The 17821-nt window shown below is 34.2% G+C and overlaps 1 long non-coding RNA gene across 1 annotated transcript; it reads left to right on the forward strand.

Annotated features, from left to right (window-relative positions):
• The first annotated feature begins 10369 nt into the window (after nt 1-10369).
• Nucleotides 10370-13531, forward strand: LOC127861464 (uncharacterized). The gene is made up of 3 exons (XR_008040233.1): nt 10370-10473; nt 11451-11543; nt 13436-13531. It is a non-coding gene; the product is annotated as an uncharacterized LOC127861464 (long non-coding RNA).
• Nucleotides 13532-17821: the final 4290 nt, after the last annotated feature.

Below are 17821 nucleotides of genomic sequence, written 5' to 3' on the forward strand. Positions count from 1 at the left end.
TAACTATATCACGCCAAACCAACATCGGCTTTGGAATAATTTTATTGTTATTTTTTGTTATAATTAGCCTAAATGATTGACACCGCCCATTGGTCTTCAACTTAGAAGCAATGTCAAATGACTTCATATGCTTTATTAGCGAAACAAAAATACAATCTCAGGGAATAATCTACATGTGCGTCCCGCGTCTATGACGCACAAATATCGAAATAGACGCATCGTTTTGAAATATGTGCGTCCACTCAGACGCATTGCTGAACTGTATCCGTTAACGCATACGCGAATCACGATAGATACGAACCATCTTGTGTACGAGTCAAAAGTGTAGCAATAAACGCTAAGTTTAACAGAATGAGGCTTGAAGACTCCAGCAAGTCTTTTGATTGGCTCTAGTGGAGCAGCTGATGTATAATACGAACCAATTAGAATCGACCTTTAAAATAGAACGTGTTATGATATTTTATCAAGTCCCCGGATGAAAACCTGCTTTAACTTTGTGTAACTTAGTCATAAATAATACAGAAAAAATGCCTCCGAAATAAGGTGTTGAAGCTTAATAATCCAAAACAAACAAATCTAAACTTTAATAATGGTAGGTAAAAGGCTCGCAATTCGGATGTAAACAATAATATTATCAAGCTCGCAATTCGGATGTTAACAATAATATTATCATCGATTTGAATCAAGTTGAAATGTTATAATAGGTTACATTCATGTAACAGATAATGTTATAGCCTATGTGAAGGCAAACAAGATAGTGATAACTCTGAATTTGTTTTTTTTTTTGGTTTCAACAAGTTTTTGAGATTATTAAAAGTTTAATGCAAGTATAGTTATTGAGCTAGTGTGATTTAGACATATTTTCTTCACTACTTGGTATCTTTCAAAATTTGGGACCCATTCTTTTTCAAGGTGGACTCATTAATTTTGGCCTGGGACTCATTGGTCTAAAATCTGCGAGTTCAGGGACCCATAGATAGTAAATTCTTGATTATTCCCTGAATCTTATGTTTTCTAGAAAAGTTATTTTTTATAAATAATATAATTGAGTTTCACTGTGTTTTAAGGATTTAAAATTATTGTGGAAATTACAGTAATTTTCAACATAATCAATAGATACATGTAAGCGTTAAGCCAACTGCCTTTTGCTAACCAGTGGGCAGTCTGCAAATAGCAGGTGCGCATGACCTCACTCGTTGACTTGTCTATTACACATTACAGTGTAGGCTACTTTGCTCCTTATTTTCTTGCGCAGTCCAGCATTTATATTACACTTACACAAATATTTTCCATATAGACAATCCACAAATAAATTAATTGACAGTGGCCATATTGGCTATCACGTGACCCCGTTGCCATCTTAGTACGGGCGAATTTGGCAAATAACAGCAATGTAGAATTTATCGTCAAATTATTCGTGTAATAATTAAGGCCGAATAGGCGGAGGGATATTGTTTTGGCGTTGTCTGTCTTTCCGTCTGTTTGTCCGGATCCATATCTTGGAAGTGCTTTGGCGGACTTCATTGAAACTTGGTATGAGTATATATATGGATAATAGGATGATGCACGCCAAATGGCATTGTACATCATCTTTTAATAACCATACATACCAGAAATTTTCAGGTCCAAATCGGGACATTCCATTAACAATTTCGGGACATTTGACCAAAAAGCAGGACACCTAAAACGATCAATCATGCCAACTTTACTGTAGTCAGTAATCAGGCGTTACTTACAAAACCTAATAATTTCTGGCAAATATAAGCGATAAATGTGTTTACGAATTTCATGAACACAAACGTTCTCAATTTTCTCGAAGTAAACACACATGTGCACAAGTGGATGAATCAATAACGTGAAATGAGGGGCATGCCTCTATTTGACTTCAATTTGGGACAGGGGCATGCGTAATTGTTCAATGCGATGTGCGCGCATCGAGCATTGTTTTATTCAACCAATCATCAATTTACTCTAAATTTAGATTGATGCAATAGGTACAAGTTGTTTTCTGAAAATCAGTCAAAAACCTTAAGTATAAATTTATATCAAACTTCAATGTGTTTGGTCAGCACTCGATTTGCTTGATATACAAACTGGTGTTTTGACAGGTTTTTTAGCCTCAGCTGGTATAATACACAGAATAATGTGTAAAAGAATCTTTGGACTTGATTTGGGCCATGAAATACAAATGCAGTCGGCTTTTAATTCACTATGATGCATCTATCGCTAGCAATTAGCGACCCCTATCATATAAACACCGTGGTGTAAATGCCCGATTAAAATCAATAATTTTCCGATAGAGTACTGATAAGGTGTCAAAAACAACTCTGGATCTCTCGACTAGTAGATATCGTTTGTTAATAAGGGGGCAATAAAGGGATTAGCGATGGTAATTTAAGCTAGACGGGGCTTTAACTGCGAATTTTATTGTGACCTTATAGAACATTATGTCATTTTGTACGAATGTCGGTAAAAATTGTGTCACATCAGGACACCGGGACAAACACCCCAAAAACAGGACTGTCCTGCCAAGATCGGGACGTCTGGCATGTATGGTTAATAACAGAGTTATGGCCCTTTGTATCTTTAAAAAATGCTTTTTTGTGTGTCCGGAGCCACATCTTGGAAGTGTTTTGGCGGATTTTATTGCAACTTGGTAGGAGTGTCCAGAAGCATATTGGCTGGAGATATGTACTCTTAAGAATTTGCTTGTTTTTTATAGAAATCCTGTCAGTTATGCCTTTTGCTTAAAACACATTTCTTTATTGAATTTTATTATCTGAAGATAATTATAAAGGTTATTTCCACATATAAAATCTTAAGAAAACTTTGTGAATTGTAATGTTAACTACTCAGGAGACGTTAATGAGAAATTTAGCGAAATTTTTAAGATGTATGACAGAGATATACAATTTCTTTGAAAATCAGATATCTGCCATTGATTAAAACATTATTATTTCTTTATATAAACAAGTATATAGTTCCAGATATACTCATTCAGAAAATGTATATGATTCAATACCGAGATAGTGAAATAGAAAAAAGAGGAGCGTATGTCACAGTTCAAGCGCGGTGGTGTATACCATATGTTTAATGACCGGACTTTAAATTAACCGAATATACATGTATATTCATTTAAGATTAAAATTTTGAGCTGCTGTAATATTGCATACATACAATATACGTATTCACTATATTGACATTGAAAAACTAGCCCAAACTCAATTGTTTAAAATTGAGAACAGGAAACAACTCATTTTAAAATAATCCATATTGGCTTGTAGTTAAAATTTTGTTCTTGTGAAAATTTAAATGCAGGCCATTGTGTCCGATTCAAAGGATACATACAAAAAAATATCTGTTTTATGTCTATATATTACCATCCACATAAAAATATTGAAACACAGAGAGAAAATCGAAAAATGTTTACAACTTCCATTATATTACATTAAACTCTGTACTAATAGCTTATAGTTTATAGGCATTAATTCAATATTTTATTTATTTATATAGAATCTAGAGCTACTGAGTCCATAAAAATATGTTTTTACCTGGATAAGAAATATCTTATATCAAAAATATATATCTGCTTCGGTTATCTTTAATGACTTCTTGAATCCACCATGAAAAGCGAACTTCTATTCTTCAGTGTACTGTAACCACGCGCGAGGGTACGTATTTACGATAACGCAAAGGCGGGATCTACTTTCTGCAAAATTGGATCATATGACGAATCGGCTTACATTTCAATGTTTCCGATCAATTCATGTTCGTAGACTACATGTAAGTCAAAATAATTAAAATAATAAAAATAAATTGATTTCAAGCTGCATTTCACTTTTTCTTGTTTAATCTTTCCTAATACATTAAATTATCATGAGTAAAATAAACAGAGGTGAAACTTCAGCTGCCCCAGCAGCACAGCATTCACATCATTAACCGACATTAAATGACAACGATAGCCCCTAAAAAGTGTGAGAATTATTTCAGAATATAACTTTTTATACATTTTGAGGAAAAAAATCATTACACACGCATTGTATTTATCTGTTACTTTCAATTAAAGAACTGCTTTGACTTTGACCGAAAATATACAGCAGTTCTATATCTGCATGCCCTTATCTTTTGCTAAAATCAGTTAATAAACAGGTCTACATAATATATTTCTTAATGAAATACAAAAAAAATAAGTATAATATAATTAATAATATTAATAAACACACATGATAATATTAATAACACACATGGCAAGATTAAAGTTCTAACCAAATATCAATTAGGCATTCCTGGTATTAATTTCGTCTAGTCCTTCATATAATCCTATGTTTAGAGAAACAAGTTATTTATAACCAACCAATGACGTTACACAATGCAATTTTCAATTGACACAGTGCCATATGGTACAATCAGAATGGAACAATGATAGTGTTTTTAGATCTGGAATAGCATTACTTGTAAGTTTTTATTAACTTTATTGTAATGCAACTAGTAAAATAATGTTTATATTAAGTGACTCTTGCATGATCATCTGCATTGTTTGCAGCCGTTAAAGCTTCCTACTTTTCTTTACTTGTTGGAACAATGCTATTGTAAATGGACGTTCAACGATATGAGGTCGATATATATATATATGTAGTGACTTGCATAGTTTTTATGCCCATGTTATAACATCAATAGTTTGTATGCCAGCGTAGTGACTTTCCTAGTGTGTATGCCAATTTCATGACTTACATAGTGTGTGTGCCACTGTAGTGACTTGCATAGTTTGTATGCCAATGAAGTAACTAGCTTAGTTTGTATGCCATTGTAGTGACTCACCTAGTGTGTATGGCAATTTCATGACTTACATAGTGTGTGTGCCACTGTTGTGACTCGCCTAGTTTGTATGCCAATTTCATGACTTACATAGTGTATGTGCCACTGTAGTGACTTGCATAGTTTGTATGCCAATGTAGTAACTTCCATAGTTTTATGCCAGTGTAGTGACTGACCTAGTGTGTATGCCAATTTCAAGACTTACATAGTGTATGTGCCACTGTAGTGACTTGCATATAAATATAAAATATTTATATATATTATTTTATACTATACGGTTAAATATATATATATTGATTAACTTTTACAAATCTGTTATTGTTTATTTCTCTTTCAATTAGGTTTGATGGAACTACAGAAGATGGCAGTTTTAGAAGGCTTGTAAATGACTCCACACACCCCAATTGCAAAGTGCAGTGCTTTGAGGAGGAGGGTCTACCAAGCTTGTATTTCGTTGCCCTCCGTGACATTCTGCTACTGGTCAGACGCTACAGGTGACTGTGTCAGTGTCATCTCTCGTGCAGAGAAGAAGTTGTGTATAATTATGGTGCAGGACCATATCCATGGACGAAAAAGGTACTTATTAATGCCTGATGAATTGCCTGAGGCCTGTTTCTACTGCCTTCATGGGTCCGATAGTCGGACCCTTTCCCAATGCCAAATATGCATAGTTTTTCCCAATTCGTACCCCAAAATTCCCAATTTAAAAAAAAAACGTTTTTTTTTTAGCTCATCTATGCTTTTATGACCTGTCTTTTTCCGTCAACGGGGGTTGTGTGTCAACATTTGTACTTAAATGACATCTCCTACTAAATCGATGGGCCAGTCTTGATGTAAATTGCCAAGAGTGAAAGTTTTTTTAAAGAATTGCATGCCAACCGAAAGGAAAAAAAAATCTCTAAAACTGCAAGGTCTGAGGCCTTAATAGATATTTGGCATGAAGCATCATCTGTTGGAACACTACCAAGATTGTTTAAAGTACACTGCAACGCTCATATATCGCAGACCGGTAAATCGCGCTGACCGGTATATTGTGCTTCAGCTATGGCTTCCAAAAATCCAACAAGCATGATAACTAGATGACGTTTAAATCTGAGAATTCGCTAACTAAAGCAGAAAACCGTTTCTAGCTAGTATAAACACCCTATATTTTGCGGCCTACTATGGCACGCAATGAAGCATGAAAACAGTCGATTACTGACAGTGTTGTTTGCACACAGCTGGGGTTGTTTTTAACATTTAAGAAATAACTAATTAGTGTCCCTGCACAGGTTATAATGGCAGTATACTGTACTATAAATCGTTAAATTTCGCAACTTGTCATTCTGACTCTGTACACGAAATACATCGCAAAAATGGCTATGAGTAATACTGTCACGCGCAAACATAAACAATTCTCGATTACTGAGAAGATATAGATAATAGACATGAACTGAAGTCATATTTGCTGCTATGTTTCATATACTGATACAGTGTGCGAAATTCAGATTTTAAAGTATTAGCCCAAATTCTTATACACATATATAAAAAGTAAAATTTCTTAGTAGCCCGACTATATAAATGTTTAAATTGTTCCCACTAGCCCGAATGGATTTTCACTAGCCAAAAACCTTCAGGCTAGTGCAAATTTGGCACACTGCTGATACATAGGTAGCAAACAAAGTTAAGTCATTAAAAGTTACAGTTTTGTTTATACAGAGTTTTTTATGCCTCTGACATCTTAATGCAGGACACATATAATGATTGTGTTGGCCATCAGTAAATCCGTCCATAGGATGGTCTAGCGCAGGGATTGACCTTTACTGTTGGGAGGGGACGGTCCACAGAACTGGCTACCTTCAAAGCCTACTTGTCTGATATTGAATATACATGTACTGGTCCTGATAATCAAAAAACACCAATTTGCATTACCCCATAGTGCATACAATAGCATAAAAATCCAAATGATTATCAAAATTGAATTTTGGCAAATAATATAAATATTTTCAATGTATAATATAACATATTTCGCTTAAAATATTATAAAACATTGTTGCTTAAATAAAGATCTAATATAGAATACTTGAACTTGACTTAAATTTGACACTATGATTTTTTGTGTGCTGAGCAATCAATAAGCAATTAGAGCAATTTAAGGTAGCGCACCTCTAATGATTTCCCGCGATTTCTTCGAAGGTTGAAGAGCCTACTATTAGGTGCCGTAGCCTAGTGGTTATGGCGATAGACTAGAAATCTTTTGGGATATTCCCGCGCAGGTTCGAATCCTGCCGACGACGTATACTTTTTATTTATTTTCTAACGTAATTTGATTAAATATGGCTTATAAGCTATATTTATTGTTAAATATGTTGCAATTTTTATGCACATTCTTCAATTATTAAAATTAAAACAATGTTATGGCGAAATTGGGTGATTTACTGTTGAAAATACGAACCATGCATGTTGCATTTTTATTTTTATTTCAAAAAGTAAACGGTAAATCTGTCTAGTTCTTGGTAGTTTTGCTGTATATAGTGTTTCTATAAAAACTAAGTTTAAAATATGACTTAAATGATACTATTTTGAATTTTATGACACTTTGTTTTTAACCGACCCAATTTTTACTTGGCTGAAATCACTTACATTTCATGGCGCTCTTCCATAGATAAAAATTTGTAAAAAATAAATGTCTGTAAAAGAATACTTATTTCATCTTGTTTAAACTTTAAACACCTTTACAGCATCTGTACACACCAACTGCATGCCCATATTTGGAAATTTGAATGAATTATGGAACTTTTATATACCCCAGGGGTGAAAATAAACTGGACAAAAGCCGAGCGTGGGGGTGGTTTTGAAAAAATCGGTATATTTTTTTTTAAAGCATGGAAAGCCTACCTACAAATTTGCATGTAGTTCAGTGAAATGATGCTGATTAAGAAAATAATTAATTAGATTATATTTGGATATGTGCCCATTAGAGGTGCGCTACCTTAAGTATTTATCGATATTTGATAGGGCTTTTCATTTCTTTATGTTTTGCAATAATTCCTAAAATGTGAAATCTAGGCTTGAATTTTGCTTACTTTGATTGTGTGTTTTTTAAATTAGGGTTACAATTTAAAACTGCCTGTTGTAGAAAAAATAATTGCTGAGTTGAAAAGTTGTTCATCAACTATTATTGCATCTGGAGAAATACTAATGATATCCAATTTTAGTCAAATAATGGCCTAATGACCCATATCAGCCAACTCACTTTGGCCTTGACATAGTTTGTACTTAAAATATTAGAAATGGGTCATCCAGCATGAGCAATAAGCATGTGTGGGCAATGAGCACAGCATCTTGTTTTAAAGGAAAATAAAAATATGCCTAATGTGTAATTTGTGCTCTAATATATTAACTAAAATGTACAAACACATTACTGGGATTATAAATATAAATTACAAAATAGCCTATGCCTTCCAACACAGCTTGTCAGGGCATTATATATAATAATACAGTAAATATTATCTATAAATGAAATGTCGCTATTTAATTTGAAACATGTTTTGAAATCCAAACAGTATTGTTATTTTTAAACTGCAGTTCGAAAAGCTGTGACGTTATAGTATCCAAGCCAGGCGTGAGACCAGTCCATTGCCTACTTGAAGTTTAAACAACGGAAAGGTAAGTATTTAAACCCTGTAGATTATTTTTCATGGAATTGTGTAATATGCTGCATGTTGCATTTAGCTACAGAACTGTGTTTTTGAGCAAGCAATCAATTTTATTTGCCTAAAACTCTTATTTATTTATTTTTAATTGATATCAAAACTTACCAATAAGTCACGTTAAGCAGTTTGATCTGTAATAATTGACAAAATCCTGTCCGTATCATCCCTCGAGCCATAATTTACTGTGTTGCAACAAATAAGAGCACAGCAAATATGAGTGCAAGAAAATGGGAAGCTGTCTTAATAAAGATAACTAATAATAAAGAGCTTGAAACTAGATTTTTAGCTCTTCGCTACATTGTTCAGAAAGTCGATAATGTGAATGTAAAGAAATAGTTTTTCCCGGTCTAATACATAGCGATAAAACCTGTAGGCATTTTTAAAAGACAGTGTTAGTAGCATTGTAAACATATCTGGTTTATTAAAGTATGTACATTTGATCTTTCCTATCAGTTATTTGCAAAATAATCAGATTAAAATGACAATAAAACTTGAAAGCAGACATGAAAGCATTAAATGACGAAGAAAATGCTTCCATAAGCAATAAATAAACAAGTACTGATGTAGATTTCTTCCATCGTTTATAAGGGTTATGTTCTTTAAACCAACTGTCAATTTAACTTGTATGTTCAGTTGAAAACTAATCGTTGCTTTAAAACAAGCTTATTGTGCATTTGAAGGCAATGATTGTTCTGAACTTTTATTCAATTTTAAATTAAAATATGTTTATTAACTTTATTTGGTTAATTTTATTTATGCCACTGTATCTGATGAAAAACTGTACCCACTCTAAGGTACATGTAGCGTTCACCTTTCATCATTCTGTTTATACAAGAAATGCAGTTATAAAGTTAGTACTCAATTCTAATTTGATAATCACTAAAAAAAAATCACTGGCATAACACTTCCTGAAATACTAGATTGTTGTTTGATACTACACTGTAAATTAGTTTTAAGAATTAAGGGTTATACTAAATTGACCTAAAATGCTCTGTAGCTGCAGTATATGCTACTAGTAATTCTTATCTACTGGTTTCATTTACTGCCCTTTTGGGGGATCTTTTAACTTGCTTTCTTCATGAAATACATGCAATTACATTGTTATATTTATCAATGCTTAAAGAAACATTGCTACTCAAAATGAACGAAAATTTCGTACAATATTTCGTAAAATAAAGCTAATCAATTAAAAATCATTGTTCCTTGTGGAAATTGCCGAAATTTCAACGCCAGACGTGGTCTGGTAAAATAGATGTTTGTAGATACAAAATGCTCGTTTTTATTCTTGATTTACATATTTATTTCCATTTAATAACATGGAATTAATTGTGTCACAAATAAATAAAAAGGAGTATTTTGTATCTACAAAATCTATGTAATCATACCATATCCAGCGTTGAAATTGTGGCTATTGCTATAAGGAACACTGATTGTTAAGGTGTTAACTTTATTTTACGAAATACTTTACAAAATTTTCATTGACTTTGAGCGTTATAGAGGCTTTAATTGGTGGCTCCCAAAGTGATAACTCATGACAATGCAGGCTCTAGTGGCTTGAGTGTTTGTACACACATTCCACATGCAAGTCACTACACAGTACACACTATGCAAGCCAGGAAACACTATTCAAGTCACTACACAGTACTCACTATGCAACAAGCCAGTACACACTATACAAGTCACTACACAGTACACACTATGCAAGCCAGTACATACTATGCAAGTCACTACACAGTACTCACTATGCAAGCTATTACAGCATAATTAATTTATTGGACATCAGTTTTCAAGCTCTTCATTATGTTCATGAGTATTAATTTGTATTTTTTTGTGTTTTAATAATAAATGTTAAAATATTCAGGACAAGTTTGCTTTATACACTGATGTTGGAGCTTGGGGAAAGCCACTTGACTACATTACCCAGCTCAGGCAGTCTGCAATACTCAAAAGTGAGGACTTTGAGGTATAAATAATTTGTATGGATCATGGTGATAAAACAACATACATCATAGATAGCTGAATCAGGGCTGTTTCCTTCTGTGAGAATGGACGTTTTTCACAAATTTGAGAAAATGGCGACTCAAATTTTCACAATTTCAAGAAGTTTGTGACTCAAATTTTCAAAACTTTAGAAAGTTCATGACTCATTATTTCACAATTTTGAACAGTTTTTGACTCATTTATTCACAATTTTGAACTGTTCGCGACTCTTTTTCACATAATGAGGGTTGAGGCCAAGGCCGCTCCACAAAAACAAGGAAAAAAGCCCTGTGAATTAGTACTTTGTATTAAGAAGTGTGTTAATTTTTGAAGGCATTATGAATACTATTGTGTGAAAATCTGTCATAGCCTAGGACTATAATTACTATATTTAATAAAACTGGTCCAAGGAATTTTGAATCAAACTATATACTTTTGGTAACAAAATCAAACATGTTACCACTGAGACAATCAGAAATTATAACTGAAAGCTATATTTTAAGGCTATGTGAGTAATAATAATACAGGTTTTGACATTATTGGAGTTTTCAGACATAAGTGGAATGTAGGGCACCTGGGTCATTTGGACATATTCCTGTTTGAATCTGTGATAATTTTTTTTAATATTTGTCATTTTGTTATGTAGTCAATTCTCTTTGAACATTTTGGCATGCGTAAACAAGTTTTATCTAATGTTTATAAGATTTTGAGCTTCTCAACGAATGAATTTGTCTGTGCCATGTATATTGTTGGCTAAGGGATTAAATTTGTCTTTAAAGTGGGGCTCATAAAAACTTTTATCTGCAATATGTGCCAGTTATTTACTTAAATGAAAAGGATGGGTCACATAGAACTACACCGCATTGCATTGCTGCATGTCCCTATTTGAATGCTACACTGTCCTCAGTTTGACTTTTTACTGTCATAATTAGATAAGATATTACTTTTTATCTTATACAGTTCTTGATGACTGCAGTGTCCATGACTTAAATGTTGAACCAGATGGCCTACATCCAGAACTGATGCATGGAGTTCAAAACTACAGGGATCAAGGTATTCTTTTCTGTGAAACCTTTTGAAAAACAAAGATTTCATGTACCTCACTCAGGCTAGTGCAGTTCACAGGTGGTTAGCGTGTGGCTATGATATTAATTAGTGAAAACATCATTTTGAATGATAAATAATCATATTATAACGAAAAATTAACTTTTCTGAAAAAAAATATTTCACTATCAAATATATATATAACAAGGTATGCAACTCAAAATCAGCCCAAAACGGGGTGCATCGCTTTGAACAGCCATATCTTTATCAATTTTGCAGTGATTTTCACGATTTCGGTCTTATTCAACGCAGAAATGAATTTCCTTTCTGGAAATGCATATGTCTTGCAATATTTTTACAAATGCTGGGTCAACTTTTAAGAAATAACACGATACACAACACGCATGACCCAGTTGACAGTGATCATGCTGTCTTTAAGACTGAAATCTTCACGGAGTAAAGGGCAACTTCCCTATAAAGTTCATGTAGTTCGATACCATAATTCAATAAAACGTATGAAAAAACATTATTACCGTTCTTGTCGTAACTTTCTGCATCAAGACTAACTGTCCAGCGCCGTTTGAAACCTTTGTTTACATACATTTCAACTAACTGACATTTTAAACATACGAGTGATTTCATTGGTCCAATGCGGAGGTGTGTCTTTACAACTGGAGATTTCATTCATAAAAAATACATGATCACTGTCAACTGGGTCATGCGTGTTGTGTATCGTGTTATTTCTTAAAAGTTGACCCAGCATTTGTAAAAATATTGCAAGACATATACATTTCCAGAAAGGAAATTCATTTCTGCGTTGAATAAGACCGAGATCGTGAAAATCGCTGCAAAATTGATGAAGATATGGCTGTTCAAAGCGATGCACCCCGTTTTGGGCTGATTTTGAGTTGCATACCTTGTTATATATATATTTGATAGTGAAATTTTTTTTTTTCAGAAAAGTTAATTTTTTGTTATAATATGATTATTTATCATTCAAAATGATGTTTTCACTAATTAATAGCATAGCCACACGCTAACCACCTGTGGTGCAGTTTATAGGGAATTTGTCCATAAACCCTATATTCACAAGTTAGATTCAAATAAAGAAGGAATTGATATTTACCAACAGCTAAATGTATAATTGTAATCAAGAAATGCAGCAGTACACTTATTTATGAATAATGTTTATTTTTTTGCCTGTGGACTTCAAGCACAATTGTATTCTGAGTGCTGGCTACTGTTACATATAGGAATGATTACATGAAACCAAAAATACTGATGGTTTGCTTTGTTGTTTTGCCTTAAATTACCTTTATCAAAAGAATAGAATGTCTACAGTTTTAATTCTGTTACACATATGCATATACATGTCATTATTTTCATTGTTTCTACACGTCTACCACATAGTAAATCAGGTATTCAAACTTAATGCTATGTTTTTAATAAAAGTTATTTTTTTTACATTATATGAGTTTTCAGACAAAAGTGGGAACCCTTGTCTTTGGGACACTTGTCTATTTTAATATTAGTATGTGATGCATTTGTTGGATAGTTGTTATATTGCTTCGTAGATAAGTCTCTTTAAACTATGAGTCATGCAGATAACAATTCTTTTTTAATGTTTGCAAGGTCATGGCAATTAAAGGAATTCAAATATCTGTATTGGTTAAGGGATTGGCATTGTCTCTAGAGTGCAGCTCAGCAAAGTTTGTTTCTTTAATATGTGCCAGTTATTGAATGACATTTAAAAGGATGGTGCAAAACCAACAGTTAACAAGACTTAAAATGTACTCAAACGATGCTATATACATGTCATTGTGTTACATTCTCCTCAGTGTGACTTTACACTGGCCTCATTTGGTGACGGTTATATAAGATATTACTTTTTATTTACACAGTTCTTGATGACTGCATTGTCCATGACCATGATGTTGATCCAGATGGCCAAGAACCTGAACTGAGACATATGGAGGTGCAAAACAGCATGGAGCAAGGTATTCTTTGGTGTGAAACATGTTGAAAAAAAAGGTTTACATATACTTTAGCTAGTTCTATTATTTTGGAACTGGTTGATCAACCTCACATGCACAAGTTGGATGACAGTGACAGTCACAATGTTTATATTTTAAAATTAATGAATGTGGCTCAATCTGTTTTCTTATGTAATGTTGTTACATGTACAGTAATGAGTCTGCATCGGTTACCTTCTAGGCAGCTACGTTCGCCATGGTTAGCCCAAACAGACTTCCGGCACTTTGTCAGAGGACAGATCATCTGAGATGTGATTGAGAGTCATGAGGTAGCTGCTGTGCAAAGATTGGGCTCGGATCTGACAAGCCCACAATAGTTTGCCTTTTAAAGAGTGTGGCATATCATTCCAACAAGGTACATTTTATAACAAAATAAATAAATACTTGTTATATATACATGTGTCACTGTGAGACCATTATTTAGTTGAGCTGTTCATAATGTTATTATATTTTAATAAGAGTGAACTAAAACCTCAAATTTTTGTATTGTACTTTCACCTATATGGAACATGTGTTAGTAAATGTTTTTAATGTTTCTAATGATTCGAGACAAATAGTTTAAGCATTTTTTGTTTTGAATATATATTACGTGTCATTAGTTAAATATTTGAGAAAATATGTACAGTACTACATGTATATGAGTAAATGCATAAACTTCACTTTCCTTATTTTATCTGAAGAAGAACTTGTCCAAAACACTCCAATGTTGAGTTTGTAAATATGTTTTGACATTTTTGGTAGTCAGTTGTTGTTGCTATTTTAGATTCTCTTCTTGTAGTTAGTTCATGTACTGTTATAAGGTATTGATAAGAAAAGTTTATTGATTTGGTTTAAAAATGTATTAAGCGTTTAGATGATTAATTACTTCAATGTATAACTGTCATAGACTTAATAGCTGGCGATTTATTTTTAATAAAAATTAATGTTGGATTGATTGTGGCTTCAAGGCACAGAAGGCATCTCAGATACAGATGATTGCTGGAGTTCCAACAACACAGGATATTATTTCATTTTTCATTTGTAAATGTTTGGACTAACACAGGGTTCCCGCTGTCGATCGCCATTGGCGCCAATTGCGACAAAATAAAAAATCTGGCGACAAAATTTCGTAAATGGCGATTTTAAAAAAATCGTCATTTTTCTGCATTTATATTTTCTTAAAATGACAAAAGACGCTGTGTTTACCAGCCGCTTTACGGCAGTCGTAATACTATAGATTTCCATGATGTAAGCGATACAGCTGTTTTCAATGGAGCGTGGAGCTGACTGCATACTACCGCAAAGTGGCATGTTATGGTGATAATTGCGATTATGGTTACAATATACTAAATCATTTTGGTGTTCAATGCTATACCCTCTAAAAAATGGAACGTCATTTATTTGAAGACACAATTCTCTGTATGTGCACTTGCCATGACTTTATTTTTGAATATTTCTGTGTGCATGTGGTAGGGAAAACATTGTTGTATACTACAAATTCAGTGTTTTGCTTATAGGTTGGAGACTACATGAGATTTTGACAGATGGCGGGAAACCCTCATCAACTGGAGATCAGCCGGTAAAAAGGTGGCCTTAAAACAGTGACCGTTGATTCGCGTCGAGTTCTTTCTTACATACTGCATGACCTATCTTTTTTATTGTTTAAATCCATTCGGCTTGGCATGCTCTTTAAGAAAAGGTATGGGTATGGGGGTGTCTACGCGCAAAAGTTTGACTTTATTTTTCGTTGAAGTTGTTGATTTTACATTGAATTTGTTAAGGAAATCTTTTGGTATATTATAACCTAAACTAACTTTAGGTAAAAATGCAATATCATCTGCAAGTGCAAAATATGACTGGGAAAGCTGATTTTTGGTCATTTCTTAGCAAAAGAGAAGATTATAAGGGCATTAAATGCATGAATTCAGATGATTTGACCTGGAATACTTGTTTTTCAAGTTGACCCTCCACCCTTATATAGCCGAATAAGGGCTAAATTGCTTTCCAACTTAAATTCAAAGGCATATTGGTTGACCGTGTAGCATTAATGTGCTACATGAAGTAAGAATTCAACGCCTGGGTCTCCGTGATCCAGTAACGCAACAATAGCTTGTGCGTAAAGCATTAACATTCAAACAGAGCCCCATTTCACCGACATGGAATGGCGGACATTTTACAGTTTGGACAGTGCAGCAGATGCTTAGCTGAGCCAGCCTTCATATTTAGTGCAATCATGAATATAACAAGCTTTATCACTTCATAGTATTCATAGAAATACACTTAAATACATAAATGCATGTGTTTTTTAGCTCATCTATTTTTTGAAAAAAAATTATGAGCTATTGTCATCACCTTGGCGTCGGCGTCGGCGTCGGCGTTGGCGTTGGCGTTGGCGTCGGCGTCCGGTTAAGTTTTGCGTTTAGGTCCACTTTTCTCAGAAAGTATCAATGCTATTGCATTCAAACTTGGTACACTTACTTACTATCATGAGGGGACTGGACAGGCAAAGTTAGATAACTCTGGCGTGCATTTTGACAGAATTATGTGCCCTTTTTATACTTAAAAAATTGAAAATTTTGGTTAAGTTTTGCGTTTAGTTCCACTTTTCTCAGTAAGTATCAATGCTATTGCATTCAAACTTGGTACACTTACTTACTATCATGAGGGGACTGGGCAGGCAAAGTTAGATAACTCTGGCATGCATTTTGACAGAATTATGTGCCCTTTTTATACTTGGAAAATTGACAATTTTGGTTAAGTTTTGTGTTTAGGTCCATTTTATTCCTTAAGCATCAAAGCTATTGCTTTCATACTTGCAACACTTACTAACTATCATAAGGGGACTGTGCAGGCAAAGTAATGTAACTCTGACTGGCATTTTGACAGAATTATGTGCCCTTTTTATACTTAGAAAATTGAAAATTTGATTAAGTTTTGTGTTTAGGTCCACTTTATTCATACAGTATCAAAGCTATTGCTTTCATACTTGCAAGATTTATGAACTATCATAAGGGGACGGTGCAGGCAAAGTTATGTAACTCTGACTGGCATTTGGACGGAATTATGGGCCATTTATACTTAGAAAATTGAAAATTTGGTTAAGATTTATGTTTTGGTCCACTTTACCCCTAAAGTATCATAGATATTGCTTTCATACTTGGAACACTCACAAACTATCATAAGGGTACAGTAAAAGGACAAGTTGCATAACTCTGGTTGTCATTGTTACGGAATTATGGCCCTTTTTTGACTTAGTAACTTTTAATATATGGTTAAATTTTGTGTTTCGATCCACTCGAAGTATCAAGGCTATTGCTTTCAAACTTCAAATACTTACATGCTATCATGAGGTTACTGTACCTGGCAACTTGAATTTTACTTTGACCTTTGAATGACCTTGACTCTCAAGGTCAAATTATTAAATTTTGCTAAAATTGCCATAACTTCTTTATTTATGATTAGATTTGATTGATACTTTGATGAAACTACTCTTACCTGACATACCACAATAGACTTCACCCAAACCATCCCCCGTGCCCTCCCCCCCTCCCCCGTGCCCTCCCCCCTCCCCCCCCCCCCCCTAATTTTTTTTTTTTTTTTTTTTTTTTTTTTAAGATCATCTCACAAATGACCACCACACCCTCACACTATACCCCCACCCCACCCCACCCCCCCCCCCCCAATTTTTTTTTTTGATTTTTTTTTTTTTTTTTTTTTTTAAGATCATCTCACAAATTATCACCACACCCTCACACTATACCCCCCCCCCCATTTTTTTTTAAAAACGGTTATGTTTGAAATACCGTCCAACCATCGCACCCAAAACCCCCCCCCCCCCCCCCCCCCCCCCCCCCCGATTTTTTTTTTTTTTTTTTTTCGCTTTTTTGGAAGATAATGTAATAAATATCCACAACCCCACACTATACACCCCTCTTCACTCCACTCCTCCCTCCTTTGTGATTGAAAATGAGAGTCCCTTCACCTTTAAAAAGAAAATAGATGAGCGGTCTGCACCCGCAAGGCGGTGCTCTTGTTTATTTTTGGCATTCCCAGTAGCACACTGCTAACGCGGCGTTGCGCGGCGGTCACTGATAACGGAAAGTGTCTGCATTTACCGACTAGGCTAAAGTAATACACGCCGCGGGAATAAGTCAACGCCGAGCGTTTTATCGAGTTCACCTCACTCTTCCAACTCTGCGTGAACACTCGCTAGTAGAAAAAACCCGCTGAGGGAGCGCGTTTTTTTTGGAGTGTGGAGTGTACTGTACATGTATG

This window comes from Dreissena polymorpha, chromosome 16 (genome assembly GCF_020536995.1).
Source record: "Dreissena polymorpha isolate Duluth1 chromosome 16, UMN_Dpol_1.0, whole genome shotgun sequence".
NCBI classification, from domain to species: Eukaryota; Metazoa; Mollusca; class Bivalvia; order Myida; family Dreissenidae; genus Dreissena; species Dreissena polymorpha.